The sequence below is a fragment of the Salmo trutta genome, chromosome 11 (genome assembly GCF_901001165.1).
Source record: "Salmo trutta chromosome 11, fSalTru1.1, whole genome shotgun sequence".
Lineage (NCBI taxonomy): Eukaryota > Metazoa > Chordata > Actinopteri > Salmoniformes > Salmonidae > Salmo > Salmo trutta.
The window spans coordinates 17,801,813-17,815,033 of record NC_042967.1 but is presented as its reverse complement, the minus strand read 5'-3'; the positions used below and the strand labels follow the sequence as shown (position 1 = coordinate 17,815,033).

The window sequence follows — 13,221 nt, the reverse complement described above, 5'->3', positions numbered from 1 at the left end:
TCCCACCGTATAAAGAGCACACTATAGGACCACGTGGCCGAAATCATGCTTATTGGGCTACTTTTCATCAATAGGTCACATATGGAATCAGTTATTGTCGTGTTTTATGCCCAAGAAAGCTTCCCAAAATACATTTTCAAGTTGCTCCACAATAGAACTTTGCAAATGAGGGAGGTGCCAGAAGGTACTGATTGCAGTTTTTAGGGGACTGGCATTGGGTGAAAAAGTCAATGGCCCACAATAGAAAAAATACAAGAACATCAAATGTAGAAATGAAATGTAATTGAAAAGGTAGAGTTCTGACTGGATTAAAATGACATATCTCCTATACAACGTCATAGCAAGGTTGACAACAGGAACATGAAACAGTATTGAAACCAACGGTGTCATGGTGATAATGTATTTAATAACCTGAAGAACAATACATACACCAAAGAAGTTAATATTAACAATATTTAGAGCTAACCACTCTGATCATATTCCCTCCCTCAATGCTCCACAAGGAAACAAAGAACGGTCATCAATGGCAGAGAGCGGATGAACTGAATCATTACTCAAAGCCCGCTTCGCGCTCAGAAGGGAATATCGCATCTCATCATCGTGGGTAGCGAGACCAAACACTTTAGAAACACATTTCTCAAGTCAAGAACTATAGAAATGATCCCTGAAAGTATAGTCTTAAATCCTCAACAGGCAGTGTAAAGGGTAGGACATGTTGGAGCTGTCATTCTGACTGACGGTTTTCACAGCTCCCTCCCTCACTGTCACTACCCACAGTCGCTTCTCACTGTATGCAGAGCGCGATACAGCAGCACGTTGCAGCAAGTCATACCTAACTATTGACCTTTTTTTATATATCAGCTATCACATAGTATTGAATGTAAAGTAACAGTTCATAAACATATAATATCATTTACTGGCTCACAAAAAGCACATATGTCCCAGATTCACAGAATACATTCTCTAGTTGCATAAAATGAAATAATGGGAGGTACCTCCCCGAGGCTGCTCAGTTGTTGGGGACTACTACCGTTGGCTGAAAAACCCACTGGTATACGTTAGATAATATGTTTATTGTTTTATACTGAACACAAATATAAACGCAACTAGAACAATTTAAACTACTTTACTGTGATAGTTCATATAAGGAAATTGTTCAATTGAAATAAATAAATTAGGCCCTAATCGATGGATTTCACATGACAAGTTTGCAGATGACACAACAGTAGTAGGCCTGATTACCAACAATGACAAGCCTACAGGGAGGAGGTGAGGGCCCTGGCGAAGTGATGCCAGGAAAAAACCCTCTCCCTCAACATCAACAAAATGAAGAAGCTGGACTTCAGGAAACAGCAGAGGGAGCACCCCCCTATCCACATCGACGGGACCGCAGTGGAGAAGGTGGAAAGCTTCAAGTTCCTCGGAATACACATCACTGACAATCTGAAATGGTCCACCCACACAGACAGCATGGTGAAGAAGGCAAAACAGCATTTCGTAACACCTGCAATAACATCTGCTAAATATGTGTATGTGACCAATACAATTTGATTTCACTGAGCAGGGGCCCACCCACCGGGGAGGCAGGCCCAGCCAATCAGAACAAGTTTTTCCCCAAAAAAGGGCTTTAATACAGACAGAAATGCTTCTCAATTTCATCAGCTGTCCAGGTGGCTGGTCTCAGATGATCCCGCAGGTGAAGAAGCCAGATGTGGAGGTCCTGGGCTGGTGTGGTTACACCTGGTCTGGGGTTGTGAGGCCGTTTGGATGTACTGCCAAATTCTGTCAAACAACGTTGGAGGTGGCTTATGGTAGAGAAATGAACATTCAATTCTCTAGAAAGAGCTCTGGTGGACATTCCTGCAGTCAGCATGACAATTGCATGCTCCCTCAAAATTTGAGACATCAGCGGCATTGTGTTGTGGAACAAAACTGCACATTGTAGAGTGGCCTTTTATTGTCCCCAGCACAAGATGTAATGATCATGCTGTTTAATCAGCTTCTTGATATGCCACACTTGTCAGGTGGATGGACTCGCTTGGCAAATGAGAAATGCTCACTAATAAGGATTTAAACAAATTTGTACACAAAATTTAAGAGAAATAAGCTTTTTGTGCATATGGAACATTTCTGGGAACTTTTATATCAGCTCATGAAACATGGGACCAACACTTCACATGTTGTTTATCTTTCTGTTCAGTAGAGTTGTACTGCAGCTGAAAAGTTGGCATTGTTGACATCATCGATATGATGAATGAAAATAGATGAAGTGTCTTTTTCCAGCGCAACCTCATAGATGAATAACAGCACTGAAATGACATTATTAAACTATTGCATCAATGTAATACTATGAAACGTTTGTTTAATTTTCACTTTAACAAGAACGAGTTGGCTCTAAGAGCCGACTCTTGTAGGTGAACATTGGGAACCGGCTCGCATATCAGAAGATAAAAAAATTAAATAATCAAAGGATTTAAATGAATAGAGTTAATTAACTAATTCAAAGAACAAAAAAAGAACTAAAATAATATAGGCCTAACTGCTCAAGCGCACACATTCATTCTGACTGTCTGCTTAGACTAACAGCGTCATCTGTTGTTCCTGTCAATCAGACACACAGTATCAACCAATGAAGCAAAGATGTGTGAGGGAGGGCCGAGCCAACTCACTCACAGTCACACACTTAGCAGCCGAGGAGAGAGAGGAAGGACAGCTGTGAAAACAACTGCTGGAAAATGAGTCGGAAGCACAGTAGCATTTGGATGCATTTTAATAATGTAGACAATGTTAGAGCACAGTGTAGAATTTGCAACAACAAAAATCTCATATAAAGCCGGTTCTACGCACAACCTACACCGGCATATGCGAACTGTTCACCCAACTGTGAAGCTAGCTGTAGCGGAGCTTCCAGAAACTAGCGGGCCTGCTAGTGGTAGTGGTGGAGCCAGCACCTCCACACGTGGAGATGTAGCCACTCAGTCAAGTAGGCCTACTCCGCAAGCCACAGCAACGCAGTCTTCTATGGACCAGTTTATGCCAAAGTCTATGTCTGTAGCAAAACAAGGCCACATTGATATTGCACTGGCTAAAAGATTGCCACTGATTTCCAGCCATTTTTGATCGTGGAGGACAGAGGTTTAATAAATTATAGCAATCGTCTAAATCCAATGTACACAATTCCAAACAGGAAAACCCTTTCAAAATCACTTACTCCACAACTGTATGAGAGCACACAGGCTCCAGTGTGGGAAAGAGTCCAGAAAGCTACTGCAGGTTGCCTTACCACTGACTGCTGAACATCAAGGGTAACCACTTCTTACATGTCGGTTACATGTCACTTCATTGAAGATTTTTTCGATGTCTAGCTGTCTTCTGGACTGGTTTGAGTTCAGCGACAGTCACACCTCAGAGAACTTGGCAGAGGAACTGTTGAGAGTGGCCAGAGAACGGCAAGTAGATGGAAAAGTGGTCTGTTGTATTAGTGACAATGCAGCTAACATAACCAAAGCCATGAACATTTTTAAATGGACCCATCGTCCATGTCTTGCCCACACAATCAACCTAATTGTAAGAGATGCTCTGAAGGTGATGAAGCCCACTGTGGACATAGTGAAAGCAGCTGTGGAATACTTCCACAGGAGCACAGTAGGTGCTGAAAAACTAAAGTATACACAACGCCAGATGGGGATGCCTGAGCTGAGGCCTAAACAAGACTGCACTACAAGGTGGAATTCAACATTTTATATGTTGAAGCAGTTTCTTGAGTCAAAGGATGCCTTCATCTCTACCCTGGCCATTGTCAATGCACCTGTTGATGCTCTGACCCAAGAGGAATGGGAGGTGGTGGAGGAGGTGTGCAGAGTCCTGGAACCCTTTGAGCAGGTCACTGTGGAGATCAGTGGAAATCAGTACAGTAAGCAGTTATTTTACATCATTATTTAATCCAGTATTATATATGTATATGAGCAGTAGATGAGAATGTAGTATCAGTAGACAAAACATGAACCTGAACTAATAAGTTACTGTTCTCTCTTTTCAGCTATGTGACAGCCTCAAAAATGATACTCCTGTGTAAGGGTCTGCAGCGAATCACAGCCAGCCGCCAGAGAGAAGCAAATGTAACCACGGGACATGTGACAGAGTTGATGGACACCCTATGTTCATCAATGGACAGGAAGTTACACAGAATGGAATATAATCACGTGCTATCAGAAACCGCTGCGCTTGACCCCAGGTTTAAGAAGTTAGCCTTCAGTGATGCCAGAGCGATTGATGAGGCTCTTCAGAGAATAACCTCAGAGGCAGGGAGGGACAGCCCCAGCAGTCAGCTGGCTCAGGCACCAGGGCAACAGGAAGAAGAGGGATCAGATGGAGCAGAAGCACCAGCAGTAGTGCCACAAACGTCTGCTGTTTGGATGCTGTTTGATGAGAGAGCAACTGGGGACGCAGCACGAAGGAATCCCTCAGCAGATGCCATAATGGAGGTCCGATCCTATTTGGAGGAGCCCCTCCTCAAAAGATCTGCAGATCCTCTGAGCTGGTGGAAGAACAAGGCCTGTCTACCCACGGCTTACTAAAGTCCTGACAGGGAGACTCTGCATAGTGGCCACATCAGTTCCCTCTGAGAGGGTCTTCTCGAAAACGTGCCAATAATTACTGAGAGAAGAAACCGCATCAGCCCCTCGAAAGTGAGGCAGCTTGCATTTCTGAATGCAAATCTCTCATAAATGCAAATATGGTCAGCATTGCTGTGTGCTGCTGGTTATAACATGGCAATAAAGAAGAGAGAGAAAAGAGGGACCAGTTTAATGTTTTAAGTGGGATGCTGCAGTTTTTCACATTGTTATTTATTTTTCTTTGATATGGTGCAATGTTATTATGTTGTTCAGATTATATTCGTTTTGAATTGTTAGATTTATATGACCTTTGTTTATATACATTAAAAAGTTATACATTAAATGTAAATGTTTAATAGCATTCTTTTTCATAACAAACCAATGCATTTTTAAAGAAATTGTGGTTAAGGTAGAGTATGATTTCATTGAATAATTTAATTAGAATTGTTTTAACACCAATCAAAGTCAAACTATCGCAAACCTCTCGACTTGAAAAAATGCAAACCGTTTGGGAGCCAAAAGAGCCGTCTCTTTTTGGTGAGCTGAGCCAAAAGAGCCGGTTCACTGAAAAGAGTCGGAATGCCCATCACGATCATAATCCCTCCCTCAATACTCCACATGGCAGCAAAGACCGGTCATCAATGACAGAGAGCAGATGAACTGAATCAGTACTCAAAGCCCGCTTCGCACTCAGAAGGGAATATCGCATCTCATCATCATCGTGGGTAGCGAGACCAAATACTTTAGAAACACATTTCTCAAGTCAAGAAATATAGAAATGATCCCTGAAACTATAGTCTTAATTGAATGCGACAATAGACAATGGGCCTGATCGGACAGCTCAGAGCTAGCTTCTGCTCTTTTCTGTCCATAAAAACAAATTAATTGGTGGAAGAGGCAGGGCAGGCCAGGAGCAAGGAAGGAGGGTCTGGTCAAGCAAGGCATCCCCCGAGTCTAAATGCACTAAGGTTTTATCAGAACAGGCATAGATTAATTACTCTATTTTTTCCTTTCCCGACATAAGTTTATTGTGTTTAAAACCAACTTTATTAAAATTACAGCTCACAGCCATGCGCCGGGAGAGGGGGGGCTAAGGAATGCATCCGCCTACAGTTGAAGTCGGAAGTTTACGTACACTTAGGTTGGAGTCATTAAAACTTGTTTTTCAACCACTCCACACATTTCTTGTTAACAAACTATAGTTTTGGCAAGTCGGTTAGGACATCTACTTTGCGCATGACACAAGTCATTTTTCCAACAATTGTTTACAGATTATTTCACTTATAATGCACTGTATCACAAATCCAGTGGGTCAGAAGTTTACATACACTAAGTTGACTGTGCATTTAAACAGCTTGGAAAATTTCAGAAAATGATGTCATGGCTTTAGAAGCTTCTGATAGGCTAATTTACATAATTTGAGTCAATTGGAGGTGTACCTGGGGATGTATTTCAAGACCTACCTTCAAACTCAGTGCCTCTTTGCTTGACATCATGGGAAAATCAAAAGAAATCAGCCAAGACCTCAGAAAAAAAATTGTAGACCTCCACAAGTCTGGTTCATCCTTGGGAGCAATTTCCAAACGCTTTAAGGTACCACATTCATCTGTACAAACAATTGTGCGCAAGTATAAACACCATGGGACCACGCAGCTGTCATACCGCTCAGGAAGGAGATGCGTTCTGTCTCCTAGAGATTAACTTACTTTGGTGCGAAAAGTGCATATCAATCCCAGAACAGCAAAGGACCTTGTGAAGATGCTGGAGGAAACAGGTACAAAAGTATCTATATCCACAGTAAAACGAGTCCTATATTGACATAACCTGAAAGGCCGCTCAACAAGGAAGAAGCCACTGCTCCAAAACCGCCATTAAAAAAAAAAGACTACGGTTTGCAACTGCACATGGGGATAAAGATCATACTTTTTGGAGAAATGTCCTTTGGTCTGATGAAACGAAAATAGAACTGTTTGGCAATGATGACCATTGTTATGTTCAGAGGAAAAAGGGAGATGCTTGCAAGCCGAAGAACACCATCCCAACCGTGAAGCATGGGGGTGGCAGCGTCATGTTGTGGGGGTGCTTTTCTGCAGGAGGGACTGGTGCACCTCACAAAATAGATGGCATCATGAAAATTATGTGGATATATTGAAGCAACATCTCAAGACAGTCAGGAAGTTAAAGCTTGGTTGCAAATGGGTCTTCCATTTGAACAATGACCCCAAGCATACTTCCAATGTTGTGGTGAAATGGCTTAAGGACAATAAAGTCAAGGTATTGGAGTGGCCATCACAAAGCCCTGACCTCAATCCCATAGAAAAATTGTGGGCAGAACTGCAAAAGCGTGTGCGAGCAAGGAGGCCTACAAACCTGACTCAGTTACACCAGCTCTGTCAGGAGGAATGGTCCAGAATTCACCCAACTTACTGAGGGAAGCTTGTGGAAGGCTACCCGAAACATTTGACCCAAGTTAAACAATTTAAAGGCAATGCTACCAAATACTAATTGAGTGCATGTAAACTTCTGACCCACTGGGAATGTGATGAAAGAAATAAAAGCTGAAATAAATCATTATCTCTACTATTATTCTGACATTTCACATTCTTAAAATAAAGTGGTGATCCTAACTGACCTAAGACAGGCACTTTTTACTAGGATTAAATGTCAGGAATTGTGAAAAACTGAGTTTAAATGTATTTGGCTAAGGTGTATGTAAACTTCCGACTTCAACTATATATACACATACTTGTATATACACACACACTTGTTGTACTTTTGTATTTTGTAAATGTTTTCTTTATTTTTATTTTTTTATGCTTATTGAAAATAAACTATATGTAATTAAAGTCAGTGTCACGGGTGTCGTAGGGTGTAGACCAAAACGCAGCGGGAAAATGTATACTCATCTTCTTTTTATTAGTGATGAAGGAAAAACACAAACAACGTATACAAAAACAAACGAACTAGACAGTCTCGTCAGGCACACAGCTAACCAAGAAACAGTCTCCCACAATTCAAAAACAAACACACTCCTAAATATAGGACCTTCAATCAGAGGCAACAATAGACAGCTGCCTCCAATTGAAGGCCCCAATCCCCATACCTAAACATAGAAATACAAACGCCTAGACAGAACATAGAAATAAACTAACATAGAACGATAACCCCAAAACCCCGGAATACATCAATCAAATACCCCTCTACATACACAACCACCCCGAACCATATAAACTAAATACCCCCTCTACATGAACACATACACAAACACACCCTGAACCACATAAAACAAATACCCCCTGCCACGTCCTGACCAAACTATAAGAACAAATAACTGATAATGAATGACTGTCTATTATTAATTGGTGTGAGTCCAGATATGCTGTGGACGTGGTGATTGCTGATGTATCTTGGTAGTCTGTAAACCATTTTTATTGGCATGTTTTGGATTATCTGAACCCGATTCATCTGCTGTGGTGAAGCTGTTATCCAGGCTGGTAGGGCGTATTCAAAGATGTAGCTGATATAGACTTTCAACACTGTCTGAGGTGAGGCTCCGTATTTTCTTCCGCACAGCATTTTTAAGTGGTTTAGTCTTTTTCGACCCTCTCTCTCTATGTTCGCTATATGGGTTGTCCACTGCATGTTCTTCTGGAAGGTGACTCCAAGGAATTTTGCTTCTTTTTCTACTTTTATTACTTCACCATAAAGTTTGAGATCTATGGGTTTCTTGTTTTCTTTGCTGGTGTTTCTTGTAAGAGGACACATTGAGTCTTCTGTGGGTTCAGTTTTACTCGCCACATGTTAGACCATGTCTCGATCATTTCAATAAACGTCTGGAGTTTGTTTGGAGCAAGTTGAGGACATTTGGAGCTGGACCTGTAGCAGAGGTCATTGGCAAACTGTGAGACTTGGCCTATGGTGGGTGGTGGGTAATAAATGTCTGCTATGTATAGTAGAAAAAGTAGTGGGCTTAGGACTGCCCCCTGTGGGACACCTGCTTCAGGGGTAAATGGTGTGGATATTGCTGTGGAGACCTTCACTTTAATTATACGGTTGTGGAGAAAGCTAGTGACAATGTTTCTGAAGGAGAGTGGTAGATTGAGATTGGAGTCTGCAAGCCGGCAGCACAACCCATTGTGCCACATCTTATCAAGTGTTTTTTCTATATCAAAGAAAACCGGCAGGGGAAGTTCTTTTTTCTTGAAATTCCAAAAAGGTAAAAAGAAAAGAAAAAGAATAGCTGTGTCAATGTTGAACATGCGCCTGTTCTTACACCCAGTGAGACTAAACAGATGTATACAGTAGATACTGTGTAGTTTGACACTGCCTTGGGATCTTGCAAACAGGACACTGACTTTACAACACTTTTTATTGAAAACAACAAGCCAGGGTCAAGGATCACGCTATGCTGCCAGCATTTGAAGCAATCCTGGGCCACAGTGTTAGAACGTTATCGGTAGTTGATCTTGTTTTTCTAAAGCCAGCTTGGTGGATTCCAAGGTCCATTTCAGCAGGTAGCCTAGTGGTTGGAGTGTTGGTCTAGTAACCGAAAGGTTGCGAGATCGAATCCCTGAGCTGACAAGGTAAAAATATGTTGTTCTGCCCCTAAACAAGGCATTTAACTCAATGTTCCTAGGCTGTCATTGAAAATAAGAATTTGTTCTTAACTGACTTGCCTAGTTAAATAAAGGTTAAATAATAACAATTTGCTCAGTCTTTGGGTGAGTACTCTCTCAAACATCTTCCTGACATGACTGAGGAGGCTGATTGGTCTATAACTTGTGATGTGTGGGTCTTTACCAGGTTTGTGAATCATTGTGACAACTGCAGATTTCCAAGGTAGGGGAAAATAGCCATCCATGAGAGATGTGGTGAAGAGATTAGAAAGAAGGTGCAGGTATTCATCAGGTGCTTTGTTTTTTGTTTTTAATTTCTTCAATAGTAACAGAGCGGATTAAATGGAGTTATTTGGAGGGCGAGCGTATGTCGGAGCTGTCATTCTCACTAACGGTTTCCCACGGTATAAAGAGCCCACTATAAAACCATGTGGCCTAAATCAAGTTTTTCGTGCTACTTTTCATCAATAGGTCACATATGGAATCAGTTACTGTCGTATGTTTCATTGCATCACACAACAAACACTTGTTATGCCCAATAAAGCTTCACAAAATACATGTTCAAATTGCCCCACAATAGAACTTTGTAAATGAGGGAGGTGCCAGAGGGTAATAGTGCAGTTTTTAGGAGAGTGCCAGAGGGTAATCAATCGCATCTCATCATCGTGGGTAGCGAGACCAAACACTTTAGAAACACATTTCTCAAGTCAAGAACTATAGAACTGATCCCATTGGTTGAAAACGTCAGTGGCCCACAATAGAGAAAATACAGTTTAGATGTAACACGTAATTGAACAATTTGGGTTCTGACTGGATTGGTATGACGAATGGAGATTGCTTTGTAATACATTTCCTATTTGTATTTCCTTGGGCTCCCGAGTGGCGCAGCAGTCTAAGGTACACCATCTCAGTGCTGGAGGCGTCACTACAGACCCTGGTTCGATCCCGGGCTGTATCACAACCGGCCGTGTTCGAGAGTCCCGTGTGGGGGCGCACAATTGGCCCAGCGTCGTCCGGGTTAGGGAAGGGTTTGGCCGGGTAGGCCGTGATCGTAAATAAGAATTTGATCTTAACTGGCTTGCCTAGTTAAAAGGTAAAAAAATGCATTACCACGTTTGACATTTAGCAGCATTAAAGCCAGTCGAACTATTTTCATGAAATAATTACTGACATCCAGATGTGTTGTAATAGTGTAAATCTAATGATTCATTCAATATTAACAATAATTAGTCTAACCACTCTGATCATATTCCCTCCCTCAATGCTCCACAAGGAAACAAAGAACGGTCATCAATGGCAGAGAGCGGATGAACTGAATCATTACTCAAAGCCCGCTTCGCGCTCAGAAGGGAATATCGCATCTCATCATCGTGGGTAGCGAGACCAAACACTTTAGAAACACATTTCTCAAGTCAAGAACTATAGAAATGATCCCTGAAAGTATAGTCTTAATTTAACTGAGGGCGAGCGAGGGTAGTCTATGTTGGAGCTGTCATTCTCACTAACGGTTTCCCACCGTATAAAGAGCACACTATAGGACCACGTGGCCGAAATCATGCTTATTGGGCTACTTTTCATCAATAGGTCACATATGGAATCAGTTATTGTCGTGTTTTATGCCCAAGAAAGCTTCCCAAAATACATTTTCAAGTTGCTCCACAATAGAACTTTGCAAATGAGGGAGGTGCCAGAAGGTACTGATTGCAGTTTTTAGGGGACTGGCATTGGGTGAAAAAGTCAATGGCCCACAATAGAAAAAATACAAGAACATCAAATGTAGAAATGAAATTGAAAAGGTAGAGTTCTGACTGGATTAAAATGACATATCTCCTATACAACGTCATAGCAAGGTTGACAACAGGAACATGAAACAGTATTGAAACCAACGGTGTTATGGTGATAATGTACTTAATAACCTGAAGAACAATACATAGACCAAAGAAGTTAATATTAACAATATTTAGAGCTAACCACTCTGATCATATTCCCTCCCTCATTGCTCCACAAGGAAACAAAGAACGGTCATCAATGGCAGAGAGCGGATGAACTGAATCATTACTCAAAGCCCGCTTCGCGCTCAGAAGGGAATATCGCATCTCATCATCGTGGGTAGCGAGACCAAACACTTTAGAAACACATTTCTCAAGTTAAGAACTATAGAAATGATCCCTGAAAGTATAGTCTTAATGAAGTTGAGGGCGAGCGAGGGTAGTCTATGTCGGGACAAGCATTTCCACTAGCGGTTTAATCTAAATTTGCATTGTCTGCGAGATTTACAGAGGTAAATATACACCTATTCATGGACACACAAGATGTGTGATAACATTTACGCCAAGTCCTATAATTATATATAAAAATTGATTAATATTCTGTGAATGACAGTACCCACAATACCTTGCTGGTAACAAGCACTATTTACTGTGGCGGCAGAGCTGAGCTTGAGGTCAACTTTATATAATGATGTTCTTGTCCTTTGTAAATTTAAAACATGACCCTATTGAAAAATGTGTTTACATATGTGGTTTTTTTTCGCTTTATTATAGTGAAATCTCCACGATAAGTTTCGAAAACATTATATTTACATGGTGGAATCGATTGACGAGCCTACCGGTGCGTTGGGGAGAAGTGTCCTGACGGAATCATAAGAACGCATTTCTCGTTCCACTTTTCAAATGAATGGCGCGCTACGCCACAAATTGATCTGCTTGCGAAATAACATTAATATAAAGATGTGATAAAATAAGTAAAAACGCATTCATTAAAGCATTATTAAACGTAGCTACTACACAACCTGGTGTCACGGCCGTAAATATAGAAATACGTTTTAATGTGTCAACCTGGCAAAACTTTACTGAGTAACGTTATCTGATACAGTGAGAGGCTAGGAATTTGCTTTAGCTTGTGTAGCACAGCTAGCTAAGAGCTACATCTAATGTTTCGCTGAATTTACCAGCAGCCACAGGAGACTGCTAAGGACGCTCATAATAATGTCTAGAACGACGAATTGAATGACAGCAAACCCATGGGAACCGTGTTTGAGTCCACTCATTCCGCTCAAGCCAGTACCACAAGCCCGTCCTCCACAATGAAGGTGCCAGCAGCTCATAGCTAGCCTTCACAGTTCTCAGTTGATGAAAGGAAAATAAACTAACTGCAGTCTTTAAAAAAAAACATACAATTTGATGATTGAAAATGTAGCAACCCCAGCGCTGCCAAATAAAGTTATATCGTTCATGTCGCAGGTGCGTGTCAGCTGATAATAAAAGTGATGGTGAAAAAATGTCAAGCCCAAGTGCGCATGTCCATTCTATGTAGTTGGCTGAAAAAACAAATACAGTATGCAATTATGCAAAACAGCCTTGGTTTCCTTCAAAAGTCTTTATTCGTGCATTCATCACGCTTTTCATTTGCATTCTGTCAAGTTCTTTTCACACCAACCATACACTTCACCGCTTGGTTGAGGGAATGGTCGAGAAATGTTTTTATATGTTCTATAGCTTCTAATATAATGCAAATACGCAGAGTAACTATAAATCAGTTAAGTCAAACCATTTAAGTTATTTAATATTAAAACTAAATTCACAGATACATCTTGAATCGTTGAACAGAATTAAATCGATATGCTTACTGGTCAAAACTTAAAATCAAAACGTCTGCTCATAATATTGCTGTTAAGTAGATTTATATTGCAAACAGATTAATAATTCAATAAATAAATACAAGCATTACCAATTGAGGTGAAATGTTGGTCAATTCCATAGTGACTTACATTGAATCATTGAAACCTAGGTTGCACAGTACACTGGGAGGAGGGCAGGTCAGCAATTTGCTTTCCGAAAAGGTGAAATACAATTGTTGCTGGAATGGAATTAGTTTTGACAGGGAAGACATGTAGAAAACAAGGCACACATATAAAAAAGTTATACTTCTTCCCCTCCTAATCATTACAAACGTAACACACACACACACACACACACACACACACACAC

At 41.0% G+C, this 13,221-nt stretch overlaps 4 non-coding genes across 4 annotated transcripts; all 4 read right to left on the bottom strand.

Moving 5' to 3' along the window:
- Nucleotides 1–464: 464 nt before the first annotated feature.
- On the bottom strand, nucleotides 465–680 carry LOC115202497 (small nucleolar RNA U3). Its single transcript, XR_003880007.1, has one exon. It is a non-coding gene; the product is annotated as a small nucleolar RNA U3 (small nucleolar RNA).
- A 4,518-nt stretch (nucleotides 681–5,198) lies between these two features.
- On the bottom strand, nucleotides 5,199–5,417 carry LOC115202490 (small nucleolar RNA U3). Its single transcript, XR_003880000.1, has one exon. It is a non-coding gene; the product is annotated as a small nucleolar RNA U3 (small nucleolar RNA).
- Nucleotides 5,418–10,466: 5,049 nt separating this feature from the next.
- LOC115202496 (small nucleolar RNA U3) lies at nucleotides 10,467–10,682 on the bottom strand. Its single transcript, XR_003880006.1, has one exon. It is a non-coding gene; the product is annotated as a small nucleolar RNA U3 (small nucleolar RNA).
- Nucleotides 10,683–11,201: 519 nt separating this feature from the next.
- On the bottom strand, nucleotides 11,202–11,417 carry LOC115202495 (small nucleolar RNA U3). Its single transcript, XR_003880005.1, has one exon. It is a non-coding gene; the product is annotated as a small nucleolar RNA U3 (small nucleolar RNA).
- Between the last annotated feature and the right edge of the window lie 1,804 nt (nucleotides 11,418–13,221).